The sequence below is a fragment of the Myotis davidii genome, unplaced genomic scaffold, assembly GCF_000327345.1.
Source record: "Myotis davidii unplaced genomic scaffold, ASM32734v1 scaffold46, whole genome shotgun sequence".
Lineage (NCBI taxonomy): Eukaryota > Metazoa > Chordata > Mammalia > Chiroptera > Vespertilionidae > Myotis > Myotis davidii.
The window spans coordinates 12,653,502-12,671,459 of NW_006383006.1; positions in this window are offsets into that span (position 1 = coordinate 12,653,502).

Genomic DNA, 17,958 nt, shown 5'->3' on the forward strand with positions numbered 1-17,958 from the left:
GGGAAAAAACATTTCATCTCTTGATGAAGGAGCTACAGAATCACACTGCAAGAGGCATGGCTACAGGGGAGAATAACTGGGCCCATTTATTACAATCAATCTATCATAGGCATCATGTTTACTACTAATCTCTCCTAATGATTTTGGCATTCATTATTCCCATTTGAATCAATGATCAATTGTGCTGACAAAAGGGTGATTTCCTTCTTTAAAAAAATATTTACAAATTTCGCCGAAACCGGTTTGGCTCAGTGGATAGAGCGTCGGCCTGAGGACTGAAAGGTCACAGGTTCGATTCCAGTCAAGGGCATGTACCTTGGTTGCGGGCACATCCCCAGTAGGAGATGTGCAGGAGGCAGCTGATCGATGTTTCTAACTGTCTATCTCTCTCCCTTCCTCTCTGTAAAAAATCAATATATATACTAAAAAAAAATTACAAATGTTTATCGATTTTTTGAGGGAGAGAGAGGCAAGGAGAGGGAGAGAGAGAGAAAAACATACATCAGTCGGCTGCCCCCTGCACGCTCCCAACCAGGGATGGAGCCCACAACTGGCCATGTGCCCTGACCGGTAATTGAACTGGCAACCTTTTGGTACACCGGATGATGCCCAACCAATTGAGCCAGGGCACAAAAGGATGACTTCTTAATTCAATAATTTCTCCTATATTTTCTAGCTAACATTTATCTGTAAAGAGGGCCTTCCTTTATTTTCCTTTTCTCTCTTTTTTAGTATTATTATGGACAACATTTTAATAATTATATAGGAAATAAATGCTCATAACATTCAAACAGTGCAGATATATGTGAAATAGGAAGCAAAACCCATCAGCAGTCCTACTTTCTTAGGGGAAAACATTGTTACAATTTTGTATATATTCTCTCATATCTAAAAATACAAGTTTTATATATATGTGAAACAAAAATGGGATTTTTACATAACACTCAGATTTCAGAGGTTTTGAAATATCAAAATACAGATCTTACATTAATAAAAATACTAACATTTCAAAACAGAATGAAGTGGCAAAATGCTTTCCCCAGAACGTGTTCTTACATTCTTAATTTTTCTTAGAAATATGTATTGTAAATCTAGCATCACCAAGCACCATATTTACATCTAATTAGCTACCAAATTCTATTCAAATCTCGTCATTATCCTTGGATTGCAGTATATCAGTCTCAATTGGAATCACTAGCTAATCTGCTCACTCCCATCATCCTCAACTTCACCTCCTGCCACTTACTCTTTCCGCCTCAGTCATGTCAGATTCCCTTCAGTTCCATGAACTCGCCACGCTTTTCATGCTGCCTGGCTTTTGAACATGAGGTTCCTTCTTCTGAAACACTCCCTCCTTCTTCCCCCTAACGCTGCCTATGCCTCACTACATCCTATTCTCCCTTCAGCCCTGGCTTAGACACTGCTTCCTCAGGGGTGCCTTCTCTGACTCCTAAGCTGGTAATTGGCCCCTTGTTTCGTGTCCTCTGGTGCCTGAAATAATTTAGTGTTTCTATTCATTGTTAGACTATATATAGGTGCCAAGAAGGCACAATAATGGTGTCTCTGTTGTCCATCACTGTATCCTCAGGGCTGGCATAGTATTGGGCACATCATAGGTACTCAATAAATGTCTATTAAATGGGAAAAAATAGAATGATGTTCTGAAATACTGGAAACTAGTATTACGACCTTTGTTTTTTCAACCATTTCTCTTTCTAGACTTTCAGTTCCTGAACCCACTATAGGGAACCTACATTATCAATGCTCTGCCTAGATCCTATTGGCTCTGTGCTTCTTAATGACCAGCACCTGCAACTCTCTGAGGAGGATAGCCCTTGGGCTACTAGAACTGCTCCCCCCTCAAAGCCTTATTAAGATATAATTGACAAATAAAAATCCTATATATTTAGGGTGTACAATGTAATGATTTTATATATTTATACATTGGGAAAGATTACCCCAATCAAGTTAATCAACCCATTCACCAACTCACAAAGTTAGTTTTTCTTTCTTCTTTCTTTTCTTTTCTTTCTTTCTTTCTTTCTTTCTTTCTTTCTTTCTTTCTTTCTTTCTTTCTTTCTTTCTTCCTTCCTTCCTTCCTTCCTTCCTTCCTTCCTTCCTTCCTTCCTTTCTTTCTCTTCCTTCCTTGCGTTGGTAAGAACACTTAAGATTTACTTTCTTAGCAAATTTTAAGTATATAATACAGTACTGTTAACTGTACATTATATTCCAAGAACTTACTCATCTTATCAGTGAAAGTTTATACCCTTTTACCAGCATCTCCCCATCTTCCCTAGCCCCCAACCTCTAGCAATCACTGTTCTATTCTCTGGTTCTGAGTTCAACTTTTAAAGATTACACATATGAGATAATATAATATTTGCTTTCTGTGTCTGTCTTATTTCATTTAACTTCTGGGTTATTAGCCAAAGGAAACAAAATCAGTATTGAAGCTGCTTTGCTCAGGCGAAGACAAAGGGAGTGACCTAGAGTTTACATTCCTCCTGCACCAACCTTCCCAGTCCTTAGTCACTGCAGAAGCATGAACTTGACTCCAGTCGGGATAAACTCTAAACTCTGAGCAATAATCTACATTCCAGAGGTCCCCTGCAGGACACAGCTGAGGCCTGGACTTTGTATGAGGCCCTTTCTTGGCTTTCTCCCCACCCTGTTCTGCTTCCCCAACTTCCTTACTAGTTTCTTTTAGTAGCAAATTTTTTTTATATAAGGACTCAGGAAATACTGCTTTCATGAGATATTTAAAAACATTAATGTTTTAATTGAGATATGTTGTACTAGTTTTAGATGTACAACATAATGATTTTTTAAAAATCCTCACCTGAAATAAATTCAAAATGGATAAAAGACTTAAACGTAAGACAGGAAACCATAAAACTATTAAAGGAATCCACAGACAGCAAAATCTCAGACATATGCTGAAGCAATATCTTCACCGATACAGTCCTAGGGCAATGGAAATGAAAGAGAAAATAAACAAATGGGACTACATCAAAATAAAAAGCTTCTATATAGCAAAAGAAACCATCAACAAAACAGCAAGAAAGCCCACTGCATGGGATAAAATATTTGCCAATGTTATCACCGATAAGGGTTTAATCTCCAACATTTACAGGGAACTCATACAACTTAACAAAAGAAAGATAAACAACCCAATCAAAAAATGGGCAACAGACCTAAATAGATACTTTTTGAAAGAGGACATAAGGAAGGCCAAGAGACATATGAAAACATGCTCAAAGTCACTAATCATCAGAGAAATGCAAATCAAAACGACAATGCAGTACCATCTCACACCTGTCAGAATGGCTATCATCAACAAATCAACAAAAGACAAATGCTGGAGAGGATGCGGAGAAAAAGGAACCCTCCTGCACTGCTGGTGGGAATGCAGACTGGTGCAGCCACTGTGGAGAACAGTATGGAGTTTCCTCAAAAAATTAAAAATGGAATTCCCATTTCACTCAGTGATCCCATTTCTAGGACTATATCCCAAGAAACTAGAAACACCAATCAGAAAGGGTATATGCACCCGTATGTTCATAGCAGCACAATTTACAATAGCTAAGATTTGGAAACAACCTAAGTGCCCATCAGCAGATGAGTGGATTAAAAACTGTGGTGTATAATGAACATCATAAACTAATGAACAAAAACATCCAGATACAGAGAAGCATCGATCAGACTGTCAAACCTCAGAGGGAAGGTAGGGGAATATGGGGTAGGGAGGAGAGATCAACCAAAGGACTTGTATGCATCCATAGAAGCCTAACCAATGGACACAGACACCAGGGGGGTGAGGGCATGAGTGGGGGGAACAATTAGGGGATAAGGACAGATATGTAATCAATAAAGAAAAAAAATCAATAAAGAAAAATAATCCTCACCTGAAGATATTTTTTCCTACTTTTTAGAGAGAGTGGAAGGGAAGGAGTGGGAGAGAGAAACATTGATGTGAGAGATGCACCCTGCATGCACTCCGACTAGGGTCAGGGATCAAACCTTGACTGGGAATTGAAGCCACAATCCTTCGGTGCACAGGCTGATGCTCTAACCACTGAGAAACACCAGCCAGGGCAACATAATGATTTTTTAAATTGAGGTATAATTGACATAACATTATATAGATTTCAGGTATCCTATATAATAAAAGCCTGATATGTCAAGTGTCCGGTTGTCCGTTCAACCAATCAAAGCATAACATGGTAATGATATGCTAAGGCCACTCAACTGCTTGCTATGATGTGCACTAACCACCAGGGGGCAGACACTCCAACTGGTAGGTTAGCTTGCTGCTGGGATCTGGCCGATCAGGACTGAGTGAGACAGGCTGGACAAGCCCTGGAGCCCTCCTGTGGTCCCTCTCCGGCTGGCCAACCTCCCACACCCCTCCCTGGCCCCGATTGTGCACCAGTGGGTCCCTCGGCTTGGCCTGTACCCTCTCACAATCTGGGACCCCTTGGGGGATGTCAGAGAGCCGGTTTCAGTCCAATCCCATGGGCACTGGACCTCTAGTACAATATAATGTTTTGATATTTGTATACATTGCAAAATGATCACCATAATAAGTTTACTTTGTATCTATCACCACACATAGTTAATCTGTAAGCAACTTTTAAAAAATTTATTGATTTTTTACAGAGAGGAAGGGAGAGGGATAGAGAGTTAGAAACATCAATGAGAGAGAAACATCAATAAGCTGCCTCCTGCACACCCCTCACTGGGGATGTGCCCACAACCAAGGTACATGCCCTTGACCAGAATTGAACCTGGGACCCTTGAGTCCACAGACCAACGCTCTATTCACTGAGCCAAACCAGTTAGGGCTGTAAGCAACTTTAAAAAACAAAACAAACCTTTTATTGTTGATAGTTTTATCAACAATACTATCCCCCTTGTCCCTTTCCCCCCATATTCCTAGCTCCTGCTCCCCATGTCTTCACTACCCTATTGCCTGTGTCCTACCTATCTATCTATATCCTATATAATCCTATATAATAAAAGGGAAACATGCAAATTAGCCATCCCTCTGCTACGCTCAAGCCATGCCCACCAGCCAATCGGAGTGATATGCAAATTAACTCAACAAAGATGGTGGCAGCCACGGAGCTGGAGGCTTGGGTTGCCCCCAGTGACCAACAGAGGAAGCCAAACTTCCCACCTAACCTGGCCTCTGCTGAAGGAGTGGCTGGGGACCTGGGTCGCCAGGAATGGGGCGGGAACTACGCAGCCGGGAGTGGGGTGCCGGGCCGCTGGGAGCGGGGTGGAAACTTCCTGGGGAAGGCGCTAGGCTACCAGGAGCAGGGGAGGAATTTCTGCCCAATAGCCACTTGCTCATTCACTTACTCGCTCATTCATTCATTCATTCACTTACTCACTGATTTATTCACTCACTCACTCACTCACTCACTCACTCATTCACTCAGCAAACACTCCCAGGTCCCTGGCACCAGGCCAGGCACTGAAGGTGAAACAGGATAAGACAGAGCTATGTCCTCAAGATGTTAGTAATTCAGTAGGGCGAAGCAGGCACATGAACGAGGCAGTTGTACCCACAGATGCACTGTACTGGGTTCGGTGAGGGCTGTAACTAATGCTGACTTTGTTCTCTTGATAAAATGGGGTCTCAGGAGCCAGGCTGCCCCAAGCCTGTAGGCCTGTGCCTAGGCCCATAGTGGCTGGGGTCCTGGAACATGACAGAGGGTGCAGGTCGGGCTGAGGGATCTGAACCCCCCTGCCCCCGCCCCGTGCATGAATTTTGTGCACTGGTCTACTAGTGTATATATATATAAAATATAAAAATATGCTAATTAACCGGGACGCCTTAACGGGTCAACCAGACAGGAGGAGGTTGCATGTGCAGCGTCAGGGGCTGGGTGGCAGGGGCCTCTGTGGGCCTGTGCTTGGGGAGGGCCTGATCAGCAGCAGCCGCGGCTGCTTCAAGGGTGGGGTAGACTGGCAGCAGCCTTGGCTGTTGGGGGTCTGGGGAGTGAAGCAGGGTGGGACCAGCAGGCTGTGGGATCCAGGGATCCAGGGAGCAAGGCAGGGCCGGACCAACAGGCTGTGGGGTCTGGGGAGGGAGGCAGGGCCTGACAGGCAGCAGCTTCAGGGACTGCTGCACTATGGGCCCAGGTCAGGGCTCATGCAGGAGGCAACCAATCGATGTGTCCCTCTCACATTGATGTTTCTCTTTGTCTTTCCCTTTGTCTTCCATACTCTCTGGAAATCAATGGGAAAATATCCCTAGGCGACTCGAGGGTGGGTATTTCAAATTGCGCGCTGGGCTCCTAGTGATTTCACTAGGCCTAGGCACAGGCCTACAGGCTTGAGGCAGCCTGGCTCCTGAGACCCCATTTTATCAAGAGAACAAAGTCAGCATTAGTTACAGCCCTCACCGAACCCAGTGATTTCAAATTGCACACTGGGCTCCTAGTATATATATACAAGCCTAAGCAACCTTTTGACCATTCGACCGTCCAACTGGTAGCTATGATATGCAATGACCATCAGGAGGCAGGCACTCAACACAGGAGCTGCTGAGCTATGGTGACTTGGCCACTGCGGTTCTTATGTGACACACCTGGAACCAGAGAGGAGAGAGCCCGATTCCTGGGTGCATCCCCCGAGAACCACCCTCTTGCATTCTGGGACCTCTCAAGGGATGTTGGAGAGCTGGTTTTGGCCCAATCCCCGCAGGCCAGGCTGAGGGGCCCCACTGATGCATGAATCCGTGCACCGGGCCTCTAGTAAGTATATAAGTTCTTTGGTTTACCTCTTCTCGTCTGCCCAACACCATGTTGAGGCATGTCAGTCTGTTTCATGACTCCATGCTTTGTGTCTTATTTTGTTGGTCAATTAGATCCCACTTTCTTACAGCTGCAAAGTATTTCATTGGGTAAATGTCGCACAGCTTTTTTATCCATTCATCTACTGATGGGCACTTGGGCTGTTCCCAAATCTTAGCTATTGTAAATAATTCTGCTATGAACATAGCGGTGCATATATTCTTTCTGATTGGAGTTTTGGGGTTTTTAGGATATATTCACAAAAGTGGGATCAGTGGGTCAAACGGAAGTTCCATTTTTAATTTTTTGAGGAAACTCTGTACTGTTTTCCATGGATGCATCAGTGGCTGCACTAGTCTGCATTCCCACCAGTAGTGAACTAGTGTTCCCTTTCTCCAAACCCTCACCAGAATTTGTTTGTTGATTTTTTGATGATAGTCATTCTGACAGGTGTGGGGTGATGTTTCCTTGTGGTTTTAATTTGCATTTCTCTGATGATTAGTGACTTTGAGCATTTTTTCATATGTCTCTTGTCCATTTTTATGTCCTCTGTGGAGAAATGTCTGTTCAGGTCTTCTACCCATTTTTTTATTGGATTGTTTGTCTTTCTTTTGTTGAGTTGTATGAGTACTTTATATCTATTGGATATTAACCCCTTGTCAGGTATATCATTGGAAAAGATGTTCTCCCATAGAGTGGGTTACCTTTTCATTTTGGTGGTGTTTTCTTTTGCTGTCCAAAAGCTTTTTATTTTGATGTAGTCCCATTTGTTTATTTTCTCCTTAGTTTCCTTTGCCTTAGGAGATGTATCCGTAAACATATTGCTACATGAGATGTCTGAGATTTTATTGCCTATGTTCTCCTCTAAGATTTTTATGGTTTCATGCCTTACATTTAAGTCTTTTATCCATCTTGAGTTTATTCTTGTGTATGGTGTAAGTTGGTGGTCTAGTTTCAACTCTTTGTGTCTGTCCAGTTTTTCCAACACCATTTGTTGAAGAGACTGTCTTTTTCCATTTTATGTTCTTGTCTCCTTTGTCAAATATTAATTGACCATAACGGTGTGGGTCAATTTCTGGGGTCTCTGTTCTTGTGCCAGTACCAGACTGTTGCAGTTATAATTTGGCTATAACTACAATGGCTTTGTAGTATAGTTTGATATCCATCAGTATTGTGATCCCTCCCACTTCATTCTTCTTTCTCAAGATTGCTGCAGCTATTCAGGTATTTTATGATTCCATATAAATTTTTTAAAATTTTTTATTGTTGAAAGTATTACATATGTCTCCTTTTCCCCCCATTGATGTCTCCCCGCCCACTCCTGTCTCCCAGCACAGGCCCTCAGCCCCCTATTGTCTGTGTTCATTGGTTATGCTTATATGCATGTATACAAGTCTTTTGGTTGATCCCTTACCCTCCCCACTCCCATCCTCCCCTGCATTCCCTCTGAGGTTTGATGGTCTGTTCGATGCTTCTGTGTCTCTGGATATATTTTTGTCCATCAGTTGATGTTGTTCATTATATTCCACAAATAAGTGAGATCATGTAATACTTATCTTTCTCTGACTGGCTTACTTTGCTTAGCATAATGCTGTCCAGTTCCATCCATGCTGTTGTAAATGGTAAGAATTCCTTCTTTTTTACCGCAGCATAGTATTCCATTGTGTAGATGTACCACAGTTTTTTATCCACTCATAGGTGATACTTCATTGTAGTTTTAATTTGCATCTCTCTGATGATCAGTGACTTTGAACATTTTTTCATGTCTCTTGGCCATCTGTATGCCCATTTTGGAGAAGTGTCAATTTAGGTCCTTTACCCATTTTTTTAAATTGGATTGTTTATCTTTCTTTTGTTAAGTTGTATGTGTTCCTTATATACTTTCCAGTGTTTTCTTGATGTAAGATATATTATTCTGTCTAGTTCTTGTTCATGGCCTCTATTTCCCTTTTAATACTGTTGTAATTTGTACTAAGTTCTTTAAGCATCTTTATACCCATTGATTTAAACTCCATGTCTGATAGGTTGCTTGCCTCCATTTCATTTAGTTCTTTTTCTGGAGATTCCTTCATTTCTCTCATTTGGGGGTTGCTTCTTTGCCTCCCCATGTTAGCTATCTCTTTGTAGTGCTTCTGTGTACTGGATAGAACTGTTGGCCTCCCAGGCTTTGTGGGCTAGCCTAATGTAGAAAGTGTCTTATGGGGTCCAGTGGTACAGTATCTTTGTTCACCTGTGCTAGATGTTCTAGGATCCCTTTGGGCTAAGGAATCTGCTGGGTCTGCCTTGAGTCTCACATCTCCAATGTCTTTGTTCTGAGTTGTACTCCCTTCCCCCATGGATCTGGTCCCACCTGTGTCAGTTGCAGGTGCTCAGGATCGGCAGGGGCAGAAGCACAGTCCCTTTGGCATGCGACTCCCTGTGAAGTCCCTGAGCTGCAGCGATGGGGTCACTTGCAAGGTCCCGCTGGTGTGTGACTGACCTTGGGATCCTGGCTCCCAAGACAGGAGTCCCTTGTGAGGTCCCACTGCATGGGTCCAGGGTGGTGTCCCAGGCTATTCTGGGTCGTGGTGAGGCTGTGCTCCTAGTCACTGCTGCTCTCCCCTTCAAGTTGGTGTGGTTTCAGTGCCAGAGTTTTACCCGTCTGGGGAGTGCCTGTGGTGGTAGCAGGGGCTCTTTCTTTTTTTTAAAAAAAAATATTTTATTGATTTTTTTACAGAGAGGAAAGGAGGATAGAGACTTAGAAACATCAATGAGAGAGAAACATTGATCAGCTGCCTCCTGCACAACCTGCACAACCCCCACTGGGGATGTGCTCGCAACCAAGTTACATGCCCCTGACTGGAATCGAACCTGGGACCCCTCAGTCTGCAGGCCGATGCTCTATCCACTGAGCCAAACCAGTCAGGGCAGCAGGGGCTCTTTGTCTTGTCCAGGAGAGCCTGATCCACCAGCCCCTGAGACTCCTATGAGATCTAACTGTCCCTCACACACACACACACCACACATCCGCACTCCCTTACTCAAACTCTCTCCCTCACTCCCGTCCTACGGGCCACCTTGTTGAATTCCTCTTAGCAACTTTGAAATATATAATACAAAATTGTTAACTACTTGCGGCCTGGTGTATGAAATTTGTCCATGGGGTGGGGGGTGTCCCCTCAGCCCAGCCTGCACCCTCTCCAATCTGGGATCCCTCTCACAATCCTGGACCACTGGCTCCTAATCACTCACCTGCCTGCCTGCCTGGTCTCTCCCAACTGCCCTCCCTGCGGCTTGGTCACCCCACACAGCCTGCTTTTTCAGTCATTTGGTTGTCCCTCACTAACCCCTTTGCCGGCCTGGTTGCCCCATGCAACCTGCTGTTCAGTTGTTTGGTCATCCCTCACTAACCCCCGCTTCTGGCGTCATCACCCCATGCAGCCTTCTTGTTCAGTTGTTGGGTCATCCCTCACTAAACCCCTGCAGGCCAGGTCTTAAGCAGCCAGCTTGTGAGGGCATGAGGGTTAATTTGCATATTACCTCTTTATTATATAGCATAGTCTACCATGCTATACATTGTATTCTCATGACTTATTTATTTCATAACTGGAAGTTTCTACCTTTTGACCAACCTTACACGTTTTCCCACCCTCACCAACAGACTGGCAAACACCAATCTCTTTTCTGTATCTCTGTGTTCAATTATTTTTTTAGATTCCACATATAAGTGAGATCATATAGTATTGTCTTTCTCTGACTTATTTCACTTAGCAAAATGCCCTCAAGATCCTTCATGTTGTACAAATGACAAGATTTCTTTCTTTTTTATGGCTGCATAATATTCCATTCTGTACATATTTACTGCATTTTCTTTATCCATTCACCTGTTGATGGACAGGTAGGTGGTTTCCATGTCTTGGATAAGGTGAATAATGTTGCTATAAACATGGGGTGCAGATATCTTTTTGATATAATGATTTTATTACCTTCACATAAATACCCAGAAGTGAAATTGCTGAATCATATCATAGTTCTATTTTTAATTTTCTGAGGAACCTCTATACCTTTTTCCAGAGTGGTTATACATTATCTTCTCACCAGCACCCATGTTTCCTTGTCTCCACATCCTCGCCAACACTTGAGGAGAATTTTCTTAATAAATTACCCTAAACAGATCGTCCTCTCAGTCTGCTGCTGGAGCACCTGACCTAAGACCCACAACAAGCTTACTTTTGACTCAGGGCACTTGACCTTGCTTTGGCTTTATTCCTTCCTTCATCCCAGCCTTTGTAAATGCCTCAGAGAGCCCTTCTGGAATCCCCAGTATAAAATAGCACTCCTCCTTCCTTCCTGTTCTGCTTTTGTTGCTTTCCATCTCAGTAACTTGTTTTATTTTTCTTTTACAGCACTAATGACTCTCTGAATAACACACATATCTTTTTGTTTAAGGACTATTTCCCTATGTCCACTCCATGAGCACAGGGGCTTTGTCTCTTTTGTTACTGCTGCTCTAGAACAGAGCACCTAGTGTCATTTAATTAAAATCACTTAATTAAAATTCTTACACTTACTAAAGGAGAGAAATGTAGTAGTGGAAAACTTGGGTCAAAAGAAAAAATAAAATTCCATTATGAAAACTTATATTTTCCTGAAAATTGTATATATCTTTAGAATTACTCATTTTTTTGGTTATTTTTTTCATTTTGCAACTATTTGTCTGAAATAAATATTTTAATGATTGTTGATTCATATCTCTATAGGAACCCCAAAGACTAGTGTCAAGTTCTTCCAGAGAACTTAACACTATTTTAGATGATTAAAATGAAGATAACTTGCATCGGGAATATCATGGAATGGCAGATATAGTCCCTGTTTTCTACAAACTAGCTCTGTAGCCTTGGCCATCATACCCTTCCTGTAAAATGTCTGGGTTGGGCTGGATCAGTAGTTCTCAAACATTTGTGTGCTTCTAGGTAGATAAAAATGTCCTGGTTCAACCTGACAGATTTTAATCCAGGAGGTCTGGGGTGGGCCTCAGAATCTGCATTTTCCCAAAAGCACACCAGGTGACTTACAAAAGACAGTCTAGACTTTTAGAAAACTGGGTAAGTTGTTCATTTGTTATGTTAATCATCCCACAAATTTTTATTGAGCATGGGCTTTGCTATGTATTCCAGAGTATTGGGGTACAGCCTTGAACGCAATAAACCAATCTGTGCTCTGCTGGAGCTTCATTCAGAAGTTGTGTGCTGTGTGCTGTGTGCAGTGTGTGTGTGTGTGTGTGTGTGTGTGTGTGCGCGCGCGCTCATGCTCACAGCTGATGATGGGAGACACAGACAAAAAACACATAGCAAATATATCTACAGGGTCAGATGCTGCTAAGTGCTAAAGGGAAAACTGAAGTAAGGATGGGGCATAAAGAGTGCTGAGCAGGTTGGCTTGGTGGTAATTGGAGTTCTCATCAGACAAGACCCATTGAGATGGAGACATGTGAGGAGAGAGGGCGTGAACATGAAGCCATCTGGGAGAACAGCATTCCAAACAGAGGGAAGAATGAGTGTAAAAGGCTCTGAGAAGGGAGCCTGCCGGGCAGGCGTGAGGGAGGATGGACAAACAGTGGAGTGTGGGAGGAGAATAATAGGAAATGTGGGGAAGATCCTGAGAAGCCCGATCACCCGGGCCTTTAAGTTTTACTCTGAGCAGAGCCAGAAGCCAATGAAGGGTTATGAGTGGAAAGGAGACATACATAGTCTGCTCTTCTCTTTAAACGGTTCTCTTCACAAAGAGTGGAAACAGGTGTGTGCTAAGTGCTTTACACAGGGTGTCCCAAAAGAATGTATATGCACTTTGAATAATTATAAAGGCAGTATTTATTAAAATACATTTCATTTTCAAAATTAAATAGAATCTGCAGCCTGGTCAGTGTGGCTCAGTGGTTGAGCATCGACCTATGAACCCGGAGGTTAATATATTAAAAGACAAGAATCTGCAGACATTGTATGCATACATTTTTTGGTGGGCACCTTGTAAATGTTAGCTAATTTAATCCTCACAACAAAGAGCTCTAGCATTATATTACCTATTGGTTGTCTGAGTAGGTGAAAAATTAAAAAAAATAATTTTGTTCCATTCTTCGTCCCTGTTGCTACTACTATTGTTTGAGTTATTCATTCTCAACAATTTATAATTTCCTGATATTTAAAAAATATATTTGTATTGATTTCAGAGAGGAAGGGAATGGGAGAGAGAGAGAGAGAGAGAGAGAGAGGAGAGAAACATCAATGATGAGAGAAAATCATGGATTGGGTGCCTACTGCACACCCCCTATTGCAGACTGAGCCTGCAACCTGGGCATGTGCCCTGATTGGGAATCAAACCATGACCTCCTGGTCCATAGGTTGATGCTCTACCACTGAGCCACACCTGCTGGGTTCCTGACCTTTTTTAGGAAGGTTGTGGTAGGATGAAAGTTGGGAGGGTCATTTTTCCTTCCTCTTGACATTTCCTTCCTTGTGGATGGACATACATCACTCAATACTATGGGGTGGGGGATGTTGTATGACACCTGATGGGGGAGTTTAGAGGGCAAAAATGGACATTTCTCTCTCTCCTTCCTGCTTCCAGGCAGCATAGGCTCTTCTCTATTTCTTCAGGCACTAATTTGCAAGGACAGGCTTCCACGTGGGAAGGCCTGTGGTGATTCAGCACTGCTTGTACTGGGATGGCCTAACTTGGGGTTTGGCACTGAAAATTTATGTAGCTCTGATATTCTATACAACATCAGCTTTATCAATAATAAAAGTAATGTTTGGCCTCCAGCCACCTTATTTATTTGTCATAAGGTAGAAAAGGGGTGTAATTTTGTGGTCATATCAAACCCTAGCAGTATTCTTTGCAGCACTTCCCTTAGTTCTTAGAACAGTGTTAGTGAGGTTTTAGTCCTAGTTTTTCTTAGGTAAAAGAATCTTGTTGGCTGCTAATTCACAAGAATTACAGTAGGTGGCAGACACACTCTATCAAAATCAACCTCCATAGCAGTTCTAAGCATCAAGTCAATTTTGCAGTGTCCCATTTAGAAACCAGATTGTCTTTGTTCAAGCTGACCTAACAAAGGAGCATAGTCTAGGTGCCTTTTAAACAACAGAAATTGATTTCTCATGGTTCTGGGAGCTGGCAGTCCAAGACCAGGTTTGAATTCTGGGGAGCGCCCTCTTCTGGTTGCAGTCTGCTGACTTGTATCCTCATATGGCGGAAAGAGGGTGAGAGAGCTCTCTGGCCCATTCTTATAAAGACACCAATTCTGTTCATGAGGGCTCCGCCTTCATGACCTAATTCCCTTTCAAAGGCTCCATAACCTCTAATACCATCTCATTGGGATTATTCAATATCTACATTTTTGGGAGACACAGTTAGTAAACACAAATCCATTAGGCAAAGCATCTAGGTTAGGAAGCTTCTGGTGATATTGCCTCATGCTGGGATCAGAAAAGATATTGTGTAGGTCATTCTGTAAATGTTGGTCCCTCTTTGAGCAGGGAGAGTTTGCAGTGCTGAACTTGGGGTGTTACGAGTAACAGTCATAATCAAAACAAGAAATAGTTATTAAGCACTTAATGATTTCCAGGCAGGTGCTAAGCACTTTACACGTGTTATCTACATTAATACTCACAATAGTCCTGCGATATAGGAATTATTATTATCTTTGCTTTGCAGACAAGGCAGCTGAGGCCTAGAGAGTTTAGGAAAGGTGTTCAAATGTGCCAGCTAGGAGGTGGAGGTTTCTCGAACACATGCACGGAAACTGCTGAACTCAATTGCCTCAGTGGGCACTAACTTGGTGGAATTAAAAGCATCAAATGATGAAAGCAAGACTCCAAGGAGATGTGAAACTGTATTTAAGGGTTTGAGGGGCTTCCATGTGAAAGCAGGCTAACTCTGTGCAGCTTTGGAGAGTAGAACCCAAGCCAGTGGGTACGCAGTTCCCGCAAAGAGGTAGATTATTCTTCACCATGAGGAAGGGTTAGAGCAGACATGGAATGGAGCAGGTGGTGAGACAGGGAGCTTATGTGCATGGAGAAAGGTTCTACTCTTTTTATTGCTTTGTTAAATTCTCAATACAACATAAAAAAGACAAAAAGCATCCCTGTTTCCTGGCACTGATGTTCCATTTGGGTTCCCATCTTGGCTCTGCTACTTGCCAAACTGTGAACTGGAGCAGCACCACTAGGTGGGGCTGATGGGACAGACTTGTCACCTAGACACTCACCAGACGTGTGTCTTTGGACAAATGCCTTAACTTGTTTGTGACTCAGCTTCCTCATCTGCAAATAGGGGTAATTTTGGGATTTATCTCATAAAGTTGTGAGAATGTTATAAGTTGATTGCGGTGGCCTTTACTAGGTATCCAGTAAACATGAGCTATTATTTTTTGATTTGATTTATTACTGTTATGGACCAAGTATTTTGTGTTTCCCCAAATTCATATGTTGATGGGATGGTATTAGGAGGTGGAACACTGTGGAGGTGGTTAGGTCGTGAAGGTGGAACCCTCTTGAGTAAGATTAGTGCCTCATAAAAGAGGCTCCAGAGAACTCTCTGGTTCTTCTTGCTGTATGAATACGCAGCAAGAAGATGGCCATCTATGAACCAGGGAGTGGGCGCTCACCAGGCACATCGGCTTAATCTTGGACTTACAGCCACCAGAACCGTGATAAATGTTTGTTGTTTAAGCCACCCAGTCCGTGGCAATTTGTTATAGCAGCCCGAACTAAGATAGTCACTTATAAAATAAAAAGTGTGTTTTCATAGTTCTAAGTCAACATTATTGCGTATTATTTAAGAATGAATCCTGCTAGTTCTATTGCAGGGTTTGCAGAGTCTTTTGAATGTCCGTAAAAGATGTCAAAGGGATTGATTAAGAGTAGATTTTATTTTTTGAAATGGTCAAAAGTTATTCAGAGCAAGTCTTTCGAATATGAAAAGCCATTAAATTGGGTTTTTGATGTGTGGCAGGATAATTTTTGGAAGTATGTATTGCTTTGTATTTTGCCATGTGTTTATTTCTGCTCCTCCAATCCAAGTGCATAGCCAGGACCTTTGAAATACCTTGCTTCAGATATTATTTTGTAGGATATAAATACAATTTTTTTTCAGCAAAATAATTTTATTATTTTTTTCAAGAAAAACGATTTTAAATGTAATAATGTTACATGCAATTAACATTAATATTTCAAGAAAAACAATTTTAAATATAATAATGTTATATGCAATAAACATGAATATTTCAAGAAAAATGGTTTTAAATATAATAACACTAGTGCCCTGGTGCATGGATTCGTGCACATTGAAAGGAAATTGATTAGAAGGTGGCTGGTCGGGTGAGCCTGGGTGAGATGGACCAGACACGCCCTCCCTGGAGCCATACCAGGGGCAGCTCCGTGGCTCGAAGGGCATCTTTGGGATGAGCGGGGAATCCTCTGGCAAGTGGGGACCCTTGGCCTGGCCTGCAGGGATGGGGCCGAAACTGGCTGTCCCACATCCAACCCGGGGTCCTGGATTGTGAGAGGGTGGTTCTCGGGTGATATAGCCCAGAATTGGGTTTCCTTGGTAGGTAATTTGTAGAAAATATTTGAATCTATTATGTGTTTATTGAACTAGTAGTGTCAAAAGTAAACCACTCACTTTTATGGATTTAACCATTGTTAATATATGAATTTTTGTTAAATAAATTGCCTGATTTACCCCCATCACACAGCAATTTGATAGACTAGCAGCGGTGAAGTTTCATTGTTACTTTTTGAGCTCAGGGCCAAGATTGAACATTTTTCTGAGCCAATAATCAATTTCATAGAAAAGAAGGAAGAAACAGACACAACATATCTAGATTTCAGTAAAGTGTCTATTAGGCTATCATAATAAAAAATTAAAAACTGTGAATTCTGTGGAAATACAACGAGATGGATTTGAAAGTTCAGGGACACATTATGTATAGAGTACAACTTATGGGTATTTCATGAAGTGAAGAATACACTTATGTGTCTGTTGTTTACCAACAGATTTAAATTTTCCAATGATTTAGATCAGTGGTTCCCAAACTTATTTGGCCTATCGTCCCCTTTCTAGAAAAAATATTACTCAGCGCCCCCTGGAAATTAATTTTTTAAAAATTTTAATAGCAATTAAACAGAAAGATATATGTATTACTGTTTCTACCTTTTTCATAAAATATAGTAAGAAAAGTGTAAATTAGAAACATTGAAGTTTGAAATTATGAAACTATTTATTGAACTCAGAATAGAAAGGTAATACCAAAAAAGTTAAAACAAATGCACCTGTGGCCATCACCGCCCCCCCCTGGATTGCTGCAGCGCCCACCAGGGGGCGGTAGCGCCCACTTTGGGAGTCACTGATTTAGATTTAGACAGAAAAGGTAAAAGTAAGAAAAGTTTAGAGTTTAATGAAGAAAATTAATTATATTGTCTTCAAACTCATGTTAAGTCAGGATATTGGGGTTTCACACTCCCAAACTTCAAAGCTAAACTTTATTACATGTAAAATTTCTTTGTATCTTCACACAATTTTTCCCTTTTAACTCCTGATACAGAACAATACATGGCCCTTTAATTTTGCAAGGCTAGCCCTTCTTAACTTTATTTTTGATTTCATCTATTTCTGCTACTCCAGAACCTTTTAATCAATTACCTCTGGCTCATATGCACTTTCAGATTCTCCTCTACTGGATCCTATGAAATGCTCATTTCTCCTGTTTGCTTAGTTGTTATAAAGTCCCTTTATTTTAAACTATCTTTATGTATTCTTCCTTTTATTCTTAAACTAGAGGGCCGGTGCACAAAATTCGTGTATTGGGGGAGTCCCTCAGCCTGGTCTGCACCCTCTCCCAGTCCGAGAGCCCTCAGGGGATGTCCGAGGGGGATGTCCCCCCAGGGAGTGGGCCTAAGCCATTAGTCGGACATCCCCGAGGGGTCCTAGACTGCGAGAAGGCACAGGTTGGGCTGAGGGACCCACTCCCCCCCCTCCCCCGAGTGCACAGGCATTTGTGCACCGGGCCTCTAGTCTGTATATATAAAAGGCTAATATGCAAAGTGTCCTCGTGGGAGTTCATCAGGAGACTAGGAGTTCTATCACTCTCTATGACATGCGCTGACCACCAGGGGGT